Source organism: Typopeltis vanoorti, chromosome 17, assembly GCF_054136105.1.
Source record: "Typopeltis vanoorti isolate ZY-2024b chromosome 17, IOZ_Tvanoo_1.0, whole genome shotgun sequence".
Lineage (NCBI taxonomy): Eukaryota > Metazoa > Arthropoda > Arachnida > Uropygi > Thelyphonidae > Typopeltis > Typopeltis vanoorti.
In genome coordinates this window covers 17,218,281-17,234,162 of record NC_143565.1, presented here as the reverse complement: position 1 = coordinate 17,234,162, position 15,882 = coordinate 17,218,281, and the positions used below count along the sequence as shown (strand labels likewise).

Genomic DNA, 15,882 nt, shown 5'->3' with positions numbered 1-15,882 from the left:
GTCCAAACTTTTAAATGAAAAGAAGTGTGTGTTAATACATGTAACTTACGGAAAAATATAATTAATTATAAATATGTCAAATTTATCCCGAACACCCTGTAGAGGTGGGGGTTTTTTCATCTTTCACAACAGGAAAACCATCTCAGTAAACGCACATTATCTACACATACTTGTTGGGCAAGGAAGGCAACAGGAAACCACCTAAACCTACAGTGTCTGTTCGATTTGCTACTCCAATCAACCAATCTTCGGATTAACGAACCCAAAATAAATAAATCAGTTATTTGTTTCATTTTTTTTGGCGGTATTGTTTTTTTTTATATATATATATTTATTACTTTTCGTTCACGAAATGAGCTCGCAGTTGGGGGAGGGACGACCACAGATCTATAACTTTAAAAAGTAATGCTGAAATCTATAAAGATGTTGATACAGTAGACATGTTAAATAATAATAATCCATGAAAGGCGAGAGAAAAAACAGGACTGTGTATAAAAATACCAAACAGTTAAAAAAAAAATCCAGGTTTATGGGGGGGGGTTGAATGAATCAACCCCCCCCCTCCATAAACCTGGATCCTTTATCGTGAACAACGAACTGTAAAGAATGGCAGTTATGACTTCAACCGAATGGTGTTGTAATGGCTATTTGTATGGGAAGTATGCAAAAAAAAAAAAAATAAAATAAAATAAATAAATAAAAATAGTAAGAGAAATGGTTGTTTGTATATTGGAATGACATTAATAGATGAGCGTTTCTAAAAATTTTCTTCGTCATTCTATATGCTAATTATTCCTGTATGATTCATAGCTGGCGTCTGTCCGTGAAAAGATCTGCCTAATTCGTATAACTCATGTTTTTCTATAGAATTTCAGTTTTTTTGTTTTGTTTTTTTTAGATTAAAAATTGACTGATTTATGTTTGCGTTATATAGAAGAAAAATTGTGCAATGAATATTTTTTATGAATACAAAAAAAAAAAAAAGTTGGATTAAAAACTTAATATTCCCTCCCATCCTTTTAGTGTAACAGCTTGCATTTCTCTTTGAAGTCTAATAATGTCTGGCTATGTGAATAAAAGTAATCCCTGTACAGTTGACAGTGGTATTTGCACGTGGCCCACTTAACGAGCCACTAGGTGTTCGCAAGTTAGAGAGAGAAAAGGGGGGAGGGGGCTATTTAAAAATTCATTATGCACAAGTAATTACGGATTTACAATTTTGTTCTGTACGTGAACTAATAGATGTAATAGTTTCGGGAGAGATATAGAAAAAAATTATTAGATACCAAAATTGTTAAGAAGACTGGTGCTTAAGCTTGCTGCCGTCTTTTGGGATGTTAGAATAACATTTCGAGGACCACGGATTACTGACCGCTGGTCATTTAAAAATAACGACCAGCGGTCGTATTCTTGACATTAAGCGAAAAAAATTGTACAGTCCACCGCTGTGGATTTGTATATCACTAAATTTTATTGTTAGTGTTATGACTTCCCGTTGTTCTCAGCATTAGGAAACTTTTTACTGCGGTCTTTCTTTTCATTAAATATTTTACACATAGAACTACCGCAATAGGTATATTATTTATAATGTAAATAATATAAACTCTCTGAAAGCCAGTATTTTCTTACCAAACAAATTAATTAAATAAAATAGAAGAACCACAAAAAGTGCAGGCAAACTAGTTAGAGCACACGAGACATTTAAGGCAGAATGGAATCGAACAGATTGTAACGCGCATCTTCTGCAATGAGTCTTTTACTGTCTGGAGTTGGAGTAGCTGAGTAATTATGAATTTTAATAAATTATGTTAATATTAGTTAGTTAGCAATATTACAATCGTATTAATAGCACTTAATTAACATTAATAATAATAATTAAAATTATGTATAAATAAGCTATTTGAACATTACTAAAGGCACTTTTTAAGATACTAAGATACAGAGTGAACTATTTGCACTCTGCTGGCTATCGGATATTGAGATCTATGAAAAACCATATTGATATCCTTCTCTCATTATTCCGATGTTCCATTTCCAATAATTGCTTCTCCTGTGTAAACATTTTGGCTATTCTTTCTATTTATTTAATAATAAATATTATTAAATCACAAAATGAAAGTAGATCAATAGTGATTCTGTTTCTTTAACAGAATTAGGTGCTTAAAATAATATAAAATAATCTTTCATCGCCTCTTGCTTCAAATTACTAATTATATTTACTAATAAACTGCTATAATACCAAGATAAAAAAGTGAAAATACTTTGATATTTTCATCATAATTGAATTCTTGATACGTACTTACAAGCAGTGGAGTAGTTGCTAAATAAATAATAATAAAAAAATCCTGAGGACTAAGGTTTTTTTTTTTTTCACTTGCCGCCTCCTATCCCCACCCTTCTCGTTGACGACTTATAAAAATGCGTAAAGAAAATCCAAAATACATTAAAAAAAAATGTTCAAGGAAAAAAAAGTCACTTTATCGCTGCCCTCAAGGAGTATGTAGGATCCTAATGATTATTATTATTATTGTACGGGGCGCTTCCCTGGAGCCCGAAGACTCATCGCGAGAGGCCCAAGCTATCCACACTATCTATCATACCGCTCCTTGAACCTATTAACAGACAAAGCACTCACAACTGACTCTGACAACCCATTCCACTCATTCACAACTCTCCAAGCAAAAAATCTAGTCCGCACATATCCCTACTGATCACATCTTGATTCAACTTCCAGGGATGATCCCTTGTTCATGTCCCTGTAGCCAAGTGCTGAAACATTTTCCCCTGCACTATATCCTATAAAACCCTTTAAGCAACTTAAATGTTTATATCATATCCCTTCTTTGTCTCCCATTAGCCAACTTCTGTGATCCACACATATTCAATCTATCTTTCATATGAACATTCCACAGACCACTCACCATCTTGGTCACTCGTCTCTCTGAATCTTCTTCATCACTTTCTCATCCCAAGAAACCCAGGAGACCAGACTTGAGCACAGTAATCCAGACGTGGACGTATCAAGGCCTCATAAAGAGGAATAACAACTTCCTTATCTCTATTTGTTGATGTGTTCTTCAATAGCCAAGTAATCTTATGGGCTACCTTAGCAATATGTCCTCTAAACTTTAACTCTCTGTCTACCACCCCTAAATCTCTAGCTTCATCCATTTCCTGGAGTACAGTGCCATCAATGTGATACACAGCTTGTAATCTGTTTATTCCAAAATGCATAACGTTACATTTCTCCAAATTAAACTAACACCTATGATAATGATAGTAATACATGATTAAGTTACATTTTTACTAACTTCCTTTCAGCAGTTTTCTTCCAGATTAGTCTGTTATTTGCCTGGACTTCAGCATTGCCATGTCGTATATTTCGATCTTCTAAGGCGCTTTTAACTGCGCCACCTAATCTTGGTCTTCTTCTGGGTATTTTTTCCTAGTATCATGGCATCAAAGACCTACTTTGTTAATCTTTTCCCTTTCATTCTGTTTAAATGACCAATAAGAATATTGCCTTCGATTAACTCTGCTTACATATTCTTGAATACTAACAATATCAAGTTGCTTATATCATTTTTAACATGATTTTGCCACCACTTTTGCTATCTGTTTGATCAGCTGTTTTATCACATTTTGCTAAATATAATCTCTCTCAAATTTCCTGACGGTTGATTGCGTATACAGTATATGTATTATTTCATGAGTCTTAAGAGTCTAAGATTTCTATGAGTTGTGCAGTGCCAGGGCTCTCTCTCAACTCTACCCACTAAAGTTTCAACTCCTACTCTGCGCTAGTACCGTGGGTGGAAGAGTAACCTGTCCGGAGCTGTTCAGACCAAATATAGTTTAATGCTACTTCAGATATACAGTAAGCGGCATTATAACCAGGCGACGAAAATTATCTACCATATATGTTTTGGACTATCTTAAACATTTCCAAACCTGGGAAGCTTTTTAGAAACGTCGGTGCCACAATAAAATCTGAAATGACATTTGGAGTAAGACAACCTAATGAACGACCTAAGTCTTCCCACATTCTGTCTCGATGCAATTTTTCCATGGTGGAAATATCTTGACGATTTTCATTCATAGCTAACATCGCTGCGGTTTGGTTTCTAAAAAAAATTTAACGAGAATACAAGTGAAATTAATTTCTTTGTAACTTTCAAGCAGTTGATTAACAGTTATGACACTTTGTTAATGATCGTATGTATGATATACGATCATACGTATATGTTATATACATATGATCGTATATAACACTTTGTTGTAACATTGAAGGGAGATACAAAAATACAGTTAAATAAGCTATTAAACAAAACTCCTTTTTTGCATAAGGGCCTTCAAGGGTCCTCCCTCAATGAGTCTCTGACTCCCTGGAGGCGCCTACGTAATAATAAGTAATGCCGGTAGGATTTTTAGCCTTGCGAGTCATAATTCATGTTTAGTAAAGCTGGAAATTTATCTGCCGCTAGCCTTCATAAACTTATCCGTTGCGAGGGGACGAGTGCATTTTTGAAGACTTGCATGGAATAATGTATAACTTCCTAGATGGGAAGATTCTACTAATTGTATATAATTTGGGGCCCTTGTTTTACCCAAGTTTTCAGTTGCCGCTTGGAACGTACCTCATGTATCTCCCTTTCGGTCAAAGCTCCTCAGCAACACCATCTCTTGAATCAATTATGTTATGCGTGAATTAAAAAAAAAAAAAAACCTCCTGTATTTGTCACCACACACTCAAGGAAACATCAAATTTCCAAGCCAAAAAAGTTCATCGACATCTCTAACTTTAAAATTAGTTAAATCATTCCATGAAGTAGAGACAAATATTCATTTATTTTTCGCATTGCTGGTTCATTATGGTTTTGCAGCGGATGTGAAAAAAAAAAAAAAAAGAAAAAAAAAAGAGTCCTGGTCAGCTCATTAAATTTACAAAGTATTGTTGTTGTACTGCGATTACTGTCTTAAACATAAACTTCAAAAGATGATTATCAAAGACTGAAATCTGTGCCCTGTAGTTAAGATGATCACACATCCCATATTTTACTGTACGTCCTGTTCCACGTGCAAGTTTTCCTGGATGTTTCGCATTCTCACAACCTTTGAAAATCAGCCGTTTTGTACTTCTTTCAGTACTTTTTAAACAAAATTAACAAGTTAGGCATCCACGCTTCTTATTATTATAATAACTGTGAAAGATGAATATCCTTAAAGTTGCTTTATGAAATTTTAAAATTAATTATAAATGCGACAAATAGGTTCTTGAAATATTAGTGATATTTAACTTTTTTTTGTTTGTTTGTGTCTGTATTGATTAACACAGAAGATACTATACCCTTCAAAACTATGGCTTCAACTAGCGATGATGAATTTACTCATTACTTACAAAAGAATATTTAATTTAATGATCAGAAAATTTAAAAAAGACATATATTTATTATATTGCATTTAATATAATTGACGTATATTTATTATACGTCAATTATATTAAATTTATTATTTAATTTATCTATATTAATATATATCTACTGTAAAGATATTGTCTGTTTCTATTACGCAATAAAAATTTGACCTCAGAAAATACGTCTTTAATATTTGTTTATGAAAAGAAATCGTATTCGATTTTATTTTACTTTCCATAGTATCAACGGCTTACTTTAAACGTATTTATCGTAATTCTGTTTTTTTTTTTTTTTTTTGTTTGGCCTATCAGCTGTTTTATATGATGTATTAGGTCTTATACATAGTCACTAATTTTTTTTAAGCAATTGGTTTGGATTTTTTCCAGTAGAAAGTTGAAGAAAAAAAAGAAAAATTTAGAAAGTGTTTTCTATCGGAATAGGACCATGTTGGAATATTCGTTTTGGGAAAATGCTATTCTCTTATTTGTGAAAATGCAAACCTCTTGCCTACATTTTGAATATTCCCACCCACACATTTGGTTAAGGGATAATCTGATTTGTTGTGAACATGAAGCATATTTCTTATCTGGCAAAAAATAAATAGAGAATTTACTGTAAGTTTGCCACTGAATACTTCAGAAAACCGCGTGAGGGTCTTCTTATCGCATATAACGTTATGCTCTTTGACTTCGGTATCAATGTATTTTTACAGATTTTCTTGTTGTACAACTCTAGAGTTCAAAAAAACTACAGTAAGGGTTCCCTATCTCAAGTCGCCTTCACGTAAATATAACTTGCCTTTCATTCAAGAAACATCAGAATTTTTAGTATTTGACAATCAACATGCCAGAACTGGTTTCGGTAATCACTTATCTGCCTTCCTGGTAGAACAGGTTGTGGGCCATGTGCTTCGAAAGACTGCTGGCTTATCAACTGTTTTATACGATGTATTAGGTCTTACTTATACATAGTCACTAAAATAAAATAAAGTAAAACAAAAATAAATAAATAAATAGGTTAATGTTAACACGTGCATCGAACCATTTGTGTGTATTATTATAATAATCACCAACAGACGCTCTGTTCCGTTATTTATTTTTTTAATCGAAGTCAGTAAATAAACGGTAATATATAATCAGTATCTGTTGGAAAAACAACTGAACATTGCGCCCTTCCATTGGAAATGACCCAAATTCGATTCTTGTCGTGACTAGAGGAATCTTTTTCTATTGAAGATGAGTTAGACGATCTCATACGAAGGTAGCAGGGTTTTTTCCCTCCCTGAAACTCGAATTTTTCATCCCGCATACAGGCAGATCAGCCATATGAACACTCAGTTTATAGACAAAAATTCTGTTTGTGCTAGTAGATGGAGTTGTGTGTAGTCTGACTAATGCTTTATGCATTGGTCAGACTATACAGATTTAGTCTCAAATTTAATCACTTAGTTTCTGTTTTGATGGAAATGTTGACAAAAATCTAGAGACAAGTAACTAAAGTAATACAAGGCATGTTCAAAAAAAGACCGAACTTTTGCTATAAAGAATATTACTAATTTCACAACATTTTAAGCACTGTCCCCTTCAAAGTAGTCTTCCTCTATTGGCGATACACCATTCCCCAATGTTTTTTCCATTGTTGGAATGCACTTTCTGTGATGGCACGCAGTTCTCTTATCGCATTTTTCTGCATCTCCTCTGTAGTTTGGAAACGACGTCCTTTCAAAGTGGTTTTCCATTGTACATGCTCTTTGCACCACTGAAGACTTTTGTTCTAAGTCTTTATCAGAACTTTTCAGTCCCCCCCCCCCGTATGCAATGACATTTCTAAGTCTGGGAAACAGGAAACGTCTGCGGGGGCTAAGTCCGGAGAACAGGGTGGATGACTGATTTCAATACGGTTCTCTTTCTGATTGTCAGTCAACAAACGCGGCACGAATTTTGCATTTACACGAAATCTGAAGTTTTTTCAGTCAAAATTTGATGGCAAGATCCTACGCTGATGCCTACTTCGTCAGCAACTTCTTAGACAGGTAAACAATTTCCACGAATCATAGCACATACTCTCTCGACATGGTCGTCATCGTTGATGTGGAAGAGACGATTACCATGTCAATCCCGGGCCTGGAATCTTCACTGACCAATGTTCTGTCCTTTTTAAAGCACTTAAACCACTCTCGTTCGGCTCATAAGTCCTCCCCGTATGCTTGGTTAAGCAATTGAAATGTTTCAGTAAAAGTTTTACCAAGTTTGTAGCAAAATTCACACACACACACACGCACACGCACACACACACACACACACACACACACACACACACACACACACACACACACACACACACACACACACACACACACACACACACACACACGTTGTTCTTCAAGCTCTTTCATTGTCACTAATCCGACGAACAGTTTGTGCACGTGCTCACTTCAGCAGATGTAACTTGCCGATTAATGCTCATAGCAGAACGGAGTAAATGGCAGTTTGCTGTCAAAACCTACCATTAGGTGTGCTCAGTAGCCGCAGTGCTCTCTCTGTGCCGGTTGGCGCGCTATTTAAAAACTCAGTCTTTTTTTGAACACCCCCTCGTATGTCTGTGGAATGATGGTTATGTATGTGGGAGGAGAGAATGTAAATTGCAGAGTTTCATAGATAAGTGAAGGAGAGGCTATATGAAAGTGATGTGTTAAGTTAGTGAGGAGATTCTATTGGAGTAAAACAGTGGGGTAAAAAGAGTGAAAGAACTAGAGGCCATCCCTAGAAGTTGTGTAAAGGTATGCTGAAGTGGAATATGAGGAGTAGACTTTTTTACATGGAAAATTGTGGGTGAGTGGAATGCCTTACCTGAATGCTTTATTGAATGTGGGAGAGGCTAAGGTTCAATATGATAAATGTATTGTTAAGTGATGGGTCTCATGATGAGTCTGCTAACTCCATGGAGGTTCATGTAATAATAACAACAAATTCTTGTGTATTATTACAAAACTTTTTTAAATGGGGAGGTGGACCTAAGATTAGAGAAATTTTAATTTATTCTGATGACTACTATTTTTATTAGGAAAATAAACCCAATCTCAAAAATAGTTTGTGAAACTTTATACAAGCAATCCCTACTTCATAATTAAGATTGCACATTATAATAAAACATAGTCCAGTTCTTTGACATTGGAAAATACTAATTATTACTGTGACAGTGAACTGCTTTTCTGCTATCTCTTCTTTCTTCCCACATAATTTGCTTTTATGGTGTTCATGTCACTCCTTTAAGATTGACTAAGGAAAGGAACTCTAGTGACAGTAATTTCTTATAATAAGAAGTTTTCAGAAACTTAAAAGAAATTAGAGCCTTAACTCTTATGCAGATAGGATCTATCAACTTATTATGGATATGGAAATGATACCTTATAACTTGGCTAGAGGACCAGTCTCAGCTTCATATACCTATTGATCTAGTTTTAGTATATAGCCCGTGCAAAAGCATTGTCCTTTTAAATCACAAAATTAATGTTGACATAATACTGGATAACATTTTACCTCCTTTTGGATGACAAAGGATTATCGTGCATTTTTTTACTGATTAATAAAATAAAAGCAAAAATGGTCCATCACCTACTATTTTTTCTTAAATTATTATTATATATAACAAAATGAAATCAAAAATACATTGCCGCTTATAATGCATGATGTAGTTTAATGGAAAAAAACAAGTGTAGGGTGAAAATTAATGTAACTATTACACTAATATTTCACTTTCCACCAAGGTCTTTTCATAGACTAAAGATAAGATATGTATGCTTGACACACAAAGAGAAAGACAAAAACCATATACTTAAGTATCTTACATCCCTAGTTAAAACCTCTGCAGGCCAAGTTGGGCTAACAGTCTGACAATAAGTTGCCCAGACGTTTGGTAATTTATTGCAGATATATTTATTTAAATTGTAAGAATGTTTTAGCACTGTATTGGATTCTGAAAATTAGTTAAAATTTGTTTAAGGATAAATGAGTAAGAATTGACATCTCTTTCCTCTCTTTGAACAAACTAAGTTCAAAGAGAGGAAAGTAGTTCTGCTTTCTCAGCAGAAGCATATTTCTCAACATAAAGACTATTGTGCCTTTTTTCTGCTTTTTTGGCTGAAGTTGCTACTAGTTCTTTGAAAGAATACAAAAATCCTACATAAAAGTAACTTGAAATTTCAGTGCCTCTTCAAAGAAGATAGAGAAATCCTTTACAACAATTGCAAAATTAATTAGAATGACTCCTCAGTCTATATACATGTGTATATAATACGTATAATACAATATGTATTATATACACATCAGGATTTCTCTGTAATCTTGATGGTATGTGTCACTTATCATCCAGCACCAGTCAGGAACTATTAAATTTTTTTGCCGCAGTTGGATTTAAAGAAAATAGAACAGTGACTACCCATCCATTCTGTTTCCTTTGAATCCAACTGTTGATATGTGTTAATACTCTGAAGATGCACTTAGAGACCAAACACAAAATGTAATTGTTTTTTTTTTACATAGGATTAAACAGATTCTGTTTTATTACATGAGGTTTATGTTAATAACTACAGTTATGTGCACCATGTTTCTTTAAAGCTAGAATTATGCTAAAATTTATTAATATAGAAATAATCAGATAAGATAATGATATTATTTATTATCAAAACTTTGTACATGTAATCTGAGAGCATGGTAATTCATGATCACCAGTGCCGCACCGTGGGTAGGAGGCGCTCTTGTGCAAAACTTTTTGCGAAACATTTTACTTTGTTAAAAGTACAAAACAGTTCATACGCATACATAAAAATAAATTTTATTTAACAGTAGTAGAACATTGTAACCACTGAAATTCATTAATAAGGAATTTTTAATAATAAAAGTTTTCAAAAATGTTTATTCCTTAATATATAAATACAACAGAATATATATAAACAAAAATTACTTTTATGCTAAAGATACCAAGCAATTTTATAACTACGTTTTGTAATCCTTTTCCCCAAGTAACCAAACAGACAAGTTAGTCAAGTTTGCGGCTGCACGTAGTAACTTGACTTACTTGTCTGTTTGCTTACTTAAAACCTAGCTTATAAAATTGCTTGGTATCTTTAACATAATATATATCCATAATATAATATAAAAAGAAATATTACATAACAAAGATAATTTAGAGATATTCTTTTAACTATATAACAATTAGTATAAATATAGATTTATTTTACATATTTATCCGTTTTGCTTTAGCCGCGACAAAATTTTTAATAATATCGTTAATGCCGAATGAATCCATAATATTATTTTCAATTGATATTGATAAATCCGTTAGACGCTCTCCAGACATTGTTGACCGCAAATAATTTTTTATTAGTTTCAGTTTTGAAAAACTTCTTTCTCCTGATGCTACGGATATTGGTAATGTTCAATAAATTACGCATCACAATCGGAGTACTAAATTCGGAAACGTATCGGTTAATTTATTTTCGTATATATAATTTAAAACATCCTGAGGAGCCGACGCTTTTTAATAAAGCATTGCAAAGTTTTTAATTCCTCAAATAAATAAAAAATCAATATCGCGATTGTCGGAATATTGATTGTCGCTCAGTTTTAAGTGCAAATCTTTACAATGTTTCATTAAATCTTCATCGCTCCAATCTTTTAATTTGCTAATGTCTCTCATAACTTTAAAGTCATCGCTGTGTTGTTTTAAGAGTATGAATCTTTTCGTGACTGAAGTTATTGTCTTGTCTAAAATCGCGAAGAAAAAATTTATTTTAAAATTTTGTTTAGGATCATGCGTTGTCTCATATGATGCTTCGTAACCAAACATTTTTGTTTTTGTTCTTTTGCGTCTGGAAAAACAGGATCAATAGTAAGATCGTTTGCTACTTCTTTTACAGTTCTAATAATATTTTCAAAATATTTGTCTGTTTGGCGAGTATTTAATTCTTGTATAACATAATCAAGATTTTCTGTAATTTTTCCTATATCAAATGTCGGATTCTGCATTATTTTGCTTGCAACATATACGAGACTTGAGATTTCGTACCAAACATAAACAGACCAAATAAATTTAAACGAATAAATCTGTGAAATTAAGTTGTCTGCCTGAACTCTAGAATCGATATCTTTAGTTTCATCTTCCGTAATATCAAAAAGAGCCTGGTAAATTTCCTTGATATTATTTTTAAGAGGCTTTATTGCTTCTACTCTACTTTCCTCCCTAGTAGCAGAAAGTGGTTTCAAATTTAAAACACGAATGTTTTTTTAATATAGCCCAACGCTTCACAGATATTGAAAAAAATTATATAATTCCTGTATTACCCCCAAAAAATTTAGTTTCACAGGATATCTTAGCTGCATCATTAACTACCAAATTTAAAGAATGAGCAGCACACTGAATAAAAAAAGCCATTTTTTTTTTTGTTTGTCTATTATGTTTGGCTCGCATATTTGAACCGTTATCGTAAGCTTGGCCGCGTAAATCCGAAATGTTAATATTCAATAATTTTAAAGAATTGTTTATAAAGTGAAATAGTCCTTGCCCAGTGATAACTTCTACAGGTTGAAAACCCAAAAAATGTTCATGAATTTCTGCTATATTTGTATACGGGAGGAATCTTTATCTAGACGATTTCAATCCAAAGTGAGTTATCCGATCTCATACGGAGGTAGCAGGATTTTTTCTCCAGGAAACTCGGGTTTTTCATCCCGCATACAGACAAATCGGCCCTTCAGAACACGCAGTTTACAGACAAAAAATACTGGTGGTGGTGGTGGTGGAGGTGGGCGGTAGATGGCGTTGATGGAGATGATTCGTAGTAGAGGTTGGGTGTAGTGAGGGTCGAGCCGTGCGGTTGTGCAGATTGTGCACCGCACAAGGGCGTTTGAAGATAGGGGCGCCATTTCACCACGGGATAAAAAAAAATATAAATTTTCTTATTCCTGAATTATATCGTTTGAAGTGAAACGTTATGAACATTACCACAGATTTTATTTCACAGAGTAAGCATCGACTCAGCGAAAATTTTATATTCTCGATTGTTTATTATATTTTTAGTGGAAATTGTTAGTTTAAGACAGACCGTGAATTCATTCTTATGCTGTGCTTTGCTCAGTACTGTCAACAGGATGTAGCATAGAGGCAGCCTACCTCACGGCACTGCTTAATAAGGGCAAAAATACAGCATTTAGTTTAAAAATAAGGACAAAAATACAGCATTTAGTTTAAAAATAAGGACAAAAATACAGCATTTAGTTTACCAAATAAAAAAGGCGCCATTTTCCATTGACAGTTAATATGTGCTTATTATATTTTATTAATAAAAAAAATTAGTCATACATACTAAATATAAACATTTTAGAACCCACTTATTAGATACTTAAGGAAACAACCCATAAAGTATCATATAATGTGAATTTCATAAACTTTTATAGTCTATATATATATATATTAAATTATATTATGCATGAATTCTCCTACTCAAATTGCGAGTCTCTATCGCCCCGAATTTCACATTCCAGGGATAATTCGCTCTCTGCAGTAAACAATACGCCATCCCCAACAGCCATTATACTGCAGAAACACGAAAACCAATTAGTTTTATCATGTCACTGGATAAGGTTCACAGACATCATTTGCAGACTGTGTAATATATTTCTCAACAAACAGTGCAATTACAGACAACTGGGAATATAAACACTAACGTATCACATCTTCCTTCCAACAGAAACTGCTATATATAGCAGGTGCAACATGGTTTTGCTTGACACTACCCCTCGTCATGAACGTGTTAAAACTAAGAAATATATAGTGAATGCATTTCAGATATTATGGAAATCGGTTTAAGAGAATTAGCAATTCAATTCAATCGTCAGCTTGTTTTGTTTGGGTAGCGCGATCTTTTGTTAATATCGCACCAATCATATGCACTTCTTAATAGTTGCTTTTTCTCTACTGGCCTACATCTTTCACTTCTCATTAGTAATTTGTCAACGATTGTTCATTATATCTCACGTCTTAAATTACTGATAATTTTTGCTTGATATAATGGAATAGAAGATGACTATTTTGGTAGATAACTTTGATTGCACACAAGGAAACAGCTCTAGGACAGAAGTGATGGAGAATAGAAGCTTCTTGGTAAGTCATACCATTTTCAGTTTTTTTTCCCTGAAAACTTTAGTTTCTGAAAATTCACACATATATATTTCGCGGCACGATTTTTTAGCTTTAATTTTGGGAAAAAAAGTGCGAGTTATAGTCGGGTAAATACGATAATTTTTTTAGCTTTCAAATTGTTAAATATGGATCATTGGTTAAAGACTGGATTTATAAAACGCACAAAAGAGAGCAATATAGAAATAAGCAATTTCATTCCTATCATTGATGATAAATTATTTATATTAAGTAAAAATGTATAGTATCTTTATAAATTTTGTTCTATAGATTTAGTAAATCATATTTTTTGTTTAAATGTACATCTAAATTCAAATAAAACAGACATTTACAATGAAATATATTTTTATTTATTATTATTTTGAAAAGGTACTTGATAATAATGAAAATTAAAGAAGAGGTACACGGATATCTGAAGTTTCAGAAACACTGATCTATCCAAAAATATTTAGTCTGAAACACTGGTGTACATTACGATGTTCATTTTCTTAAATTCAACTTCGAACTTGGATAGACGAAATAGCGTCTATCCAAATACGCACTTACATTTTTTTCAGAGTCATTTCAATTTTGAATGTGAAACATATTGAGTGTATTGCGTATTCTGTGTTTAAGTGACTTTGGACAATTTGCCTTTGATTTTAATTGTGTACTTATTTTTAGATTTTTGACAGACATAAAATTTTAAAGATAATAGTTTATAAATTATAAAAATATTAATCAGCTGAGGGACCATAGCTAAAAATCCCTTATATATGCCGTATATATCGGCGCGTCAGGCTGACGCGGCTCGAAATAAGTTAATAAACATAGGTTATTTATGAGCTATTAAAACCCTTTAGCTGATCTTTGTTTACACATACTGCAATTGGCCCTTTCTTGATTTTTTTTGGTGTATTTTTGCATCATTTCATTTTGTGCATTACAGTAACAGTGTTACTGTGCAGTTGCCTTTTGTTTTATAAAATATATTTATTGTTGTTTAGTGAATTTTTTGTGAATTTGGATTATTATTCACGTAAAGTAAGTACATCTATTATATTTTTGCTAAGTTTGAAAATCAGTTAAATTGTTTCATTTTAGTTAATTATCTTAACATAAAAATCTTTTGTTTTTAAAATATGTTGGGTAGACGTCTAGAAAATAAATAATTTTCAATAAGAGTTTTATTTATATATTTGTTCTTGTTCTGTATAATAAATTTAGTTTAATCCTTTATCCAGGTGTGAGCAAACAAAGTTTGCACCTGAAAGTATCTTCAGGACTGGGGTAAGGTGGTACAACACCAGGGCACTCCTTGCAAAGGTGGAGCAAGATACCAACACTCCTGTCTCAGTATCTCCTATAATGCAAAACACATCTCCTTGCGGATATGTCTAATGTTATGCATTAAGGGAAGGGCCACTACCCAGACTAGTTTCGACCTTTATTGAGTTTTAATACTTCAGGGAACTTAAAATGTTGTTGATTAAAAAATGCATTATTGATTGCACACAACAAAGATTATACCAAACTGAGAAAAAATATTGGCAATCTGTTGTAGAACGGTTAATCTACATAATACAATACAATTTACAAAATTGAAAATAATATTATGGATTCATTAGACATTAAAGATATTATTAAAAATTTTGTGGCGGCTAAAGCAAGATGGATAAATATGTAAAATAAATTTACATTTAATACTAATTGTTATGTAGTTAAAAGCATATAATCAAATTACCTCTGTTATGTAATATTTCTTTTTATATTAAAATAAATGTAATTTTTGTTTAAGGGGTTACCAAGTAATTTTATAAACTTGGTTATTTTACTCCTAATCCAAAGTAAGCAAACAGTTAAGTTTGTGCCTGAACGTAGTTCAAGTCTAAAGATGGTGCAACACCAGGGCAACTCATTATAAAGGTGGGTAAAGCTCTGATCACTATTCTTAGTGATCGGAGCTTTACCATGAGTTGCACCATCTTTAGACTTGAACTACATTCAGGCGCAAACTTAACTGTTTGTTTACTTGGGATTAGGAGTAAAATAACCAAGTTTATAAAATTACTTGGTAACCCTAATATAGTCAATATAGTCCAAAATACTGTCAATGGGAAATGGCGCTTTTTTATTTGGTAAACTAAATGCTGTATTTTTATAAAATATTGTAAAATGTTGCCGTAATATGGCTGAACGAACGCCCTTATTAAGCAACACCGTGAGGCAGGCTGCCTCTATGCTACATCCTGTCGACAGTACTGAGCAAAGCACAGCGTAAGAATGAATTCAC

General features: G+C 33.0%; 1 protein-coding gene across 3 annotated transcripts in view; it reads left to right on the top strand.

Annotated features, from left to right (window-relative positions):
- LOC150097192 (uncharacterized) overlaps positions 1 to 15,882 on the top strand; it is a 336,086-nt gene that overhangs the window by 151,865 nt on the left and 168,339 nt on the right. The window lies entirely within an intron of this gene.